The following is a 3151-nucleotide window of genomic DNA, read 5'->3' on the forward strand; positions in this document are numbered from 1 at the left end:
TTTAAAATATAAATGTCTTCTAAGCACAATCATTCCAGATGAAAACAAAATAATTTAAGTTTTCAATATGGCATTAAGGTCTTCTGCATTCACACAGTTTCTATGTTAAGGAAAAATTGGAAAACCTAGTTAAAATTAACTTGATTTAGGAGCCTTTGATCTATTATGCGAGTACTATCTGAGAAATCTCCATTGGCTTCATAGAATAAAGTGAGATTTTGCAGAAATCAGAATTTAGACTTGTAGGTTTTAATTAAAACTATACTTTACTGGAAGAATTAAGGTTCTGTTTTAATTTCCAGAATCCATTAATCAGGATAACTTACGCCTCTCTTCTGTGTGATTTACCAGGCATGTTCTGATGCAGCCTTTTCAAAAGCCATCTTCGATCTGTTGTAAACTTGAACATTTTTTCTGGTGCATGGGGAAAGAGGAAAGCCTGCAAAGCTTATTGGTGAAGTATTTGCCAAAGTGCTTCTTTGCTTTGCCCTTTAAATAACATTGTACGTGTTGTGCGGGTGAGCAGTTTTATTAAAAACAGTGAAGTAAATTGGGCAGTGCTTTGATGTTTGAGTGGAAACTTTTCTGTTTTACTGCTCCCTGGAAGGGTTAGGAGACCTAAAGTAAATAGCAGTGTTTCATTATTGTCTTCAAGCAAGTGGAAGGAAAGATCATCAGGTACTCAACTGGACTTCTTTGCGTTTTCAGTGCCAGTATTGCCAGTTACTGTGTTATCTAAGTGCATGAGTTTGGTTGCTATTTTGCAGGGTGATTGAGGTGGGGGCAGGGACATGCATTCAGCTGCAGAGCCTAGCAGCTGATAGCAGTGTGAACTAGGAGGCAGGGCTTCCCTAGGTAGAAGGGCTAAGCCAGCCAGAGTCTAGGACACTAGGAACCAGCAGACATGGGAGTTTGCTGGCAGAGTTTGCCAAAGCCACTTTTTAACCTTTTTGCACTGTAAGTTTGCTGAGCAGAAGCAGGTGAGGAGACGGAAGGTATTTTTAGGAAGCAGCATCAGCTGAAGGAGAATGAGGATTTAGAAAAAGAGCCATTGAGAGGAGCCCCAAGATGTTGCAGTGCCAAAGCCACTGCAACTGCCAGCAAGCACCTGTGTGCAGGCTCTGTCCAAGTGTGTGGGGGGGAGGAGCAGACATACTACTGACTTGTGAGACTTTCACTCAGCCCTTGGTTTGGTTTTGCAAGGGTTGTGACTTGCATGTCCCTGCCATGGACAACCATGTGGGAGGGTGTTTTGGTGAGAATTGTAATCTGGTGGATTCCCTCAGAAACCAGAATAAGGTAGCTACAGAAGGGGGTGGTTAGGCTCAGAAATATCTGTGAATAGCCAGCCTTCATTGACTCAATGCACAGAGACCTCAAACACCATAGAAGAGGTACAACCAGGGAAGGTGTTCATGGACAAAGATGACCTGGACTCTCAGCAAGGTGAAAGCTGGCAGCTTGTCATTTCTGCCAGTGAAGAGCATTCCTCTGAACCTGCAGCTGTACAGCTAGAAAGCAGGTGCAAAACCCTGGCATCAGATGAGAAGGAACCTACTCCACTGGGGCAAGAGACCACACCATGTAGCCATGCGGTTCAAAGGCTGGGAGGACTGAAACTACTGCCGCCAAAAGAACATGATGGGTGATGGAGATTGAAGAATCCCTGTTGGAGGGGACAGAGGCTTTCATCTGCTGGCTTGGATGGCTTGCTACTTGCCAAGAGGTGTCATGGAAAGGTTGCCAAGACTCATCCAGCACTTTGATTACTACCCCATGCTGCAAATCTATGTTGACAATAATGAGACTGCCAAAGGTGATTCTGAGCAAATCAGATGCGACTACAGAACTCTGGGTGCAAGGGTGAAAGGGATGGGGGCTCAAGAGATGCTATAATCCATCCTGAACAAAGGTAAAGCACCAGGAAAGATATCAACAGGTGGTTTCATATAGTAAACCCTGCTGGCAATGGCTTTGTTGACCAAGGGAGTGTTTTTTGAGGAAGTAGGACTCCTGGGAAGATATCAGGTCCATTGGATGAAGAGGGGAAAGAGCATTTTCACATACAGGTTCACTAACCTAGTAAGGAGAGCTTTACATTATGTTTACTAGGGATGGAGACAGAAGTCCAGTGGTAAGTATAGATCCAGGAGGCCTGGATAAAAACCAAGTAGGGGGAAGCAATAGAGAAAACCTGAACACTTTTCTCAGAGAAAAGTAGGGCAATTGGTTACCTACCTAAAATATACACTAATGCAAGAAGCAGGTATAATTTGGAAGCCGTATTACAATTAGAGAATTATGATGCAATTGGGATAATGAAGACGTGGCAGGATAGCTCACATGATTAGAGTACTGCCATGGGTGGGTATATCTTGCTCAGGAAGGATAGGCAAGGGGAAGCAAGGCAGTGGTGTTGCTCTATACATACTTGTTTTTAGGTACAGTATGATGCAGGGAGGTACGCCTGCTGAAAGTCTCAGGATCAAAGTTAGAGGGGAGAACAGAAAGGGTGATGTCATGCTTGATGTCTGCTATGGACTACCAAGCCAGGAGAAAGGGTCAGATGAGGCTGTGTTTACACAACTAACTTTCTGAATTGCAGGACCTGGTTATCATGGAGGATCTCTACAATGAAATCTGCTGGGAGGGTAACACAGCAATATAAAGAATATCCATCAAGATTTCAGATTGTGTTGGTGATGACTAATTGATACAGGTGGTGGAGAGGCTAAGTAGAAGGGAAGCTCTTCATGATTTTATACTTACGAGGGGGAAGAAATTGGTTGAGAATGAAGGTGGAAGTTAACTTGGATGGCGGTAGCCATCAAATGATCATGTTCATGATGCAGAGGAAAAGAGCAGCAGGATAAAGATGACTTCAGAAAAGCAGACTTTAACTCAGTCAGGGAACTGGTGGACAGCAGGGCTGTGTGAAATGGCACCGTTCCACTTCTTGAGTTTCAGCAGTTCGATGGAACAATGTTTAGTCTTGAATTTCATTTTGAGTCGAAACAGCTGTTCCGTTCCGTTCCATCAAGTTTCGCTGGGGATGGGGAGTCAGCCCAGCTGGGCAGTTTCCCAATCCCCTGGTGCTACATTATGCCGGGGGCAGGAGGCAACCCCCTGCCGGGTCTTACGCTGGGGATGG

The sequence above is a fragment of the Crocodylus porosus genome, unplaced genomic scaffold, assembly GCF_001723895.1.
Source record: "Crocodylus porosus isolate Cpor-Errol unplaced genomic scaffold, CroPor_comp1, whole genome shotgun sequence".
In the NCBI taxonomy this organism is placed as follows: domain Eukaryota; kingdom Metazoa; phylum Chordata; order Crocodylia; family Crocodylidae; genus Crocodylus; species Crocodylus porosus.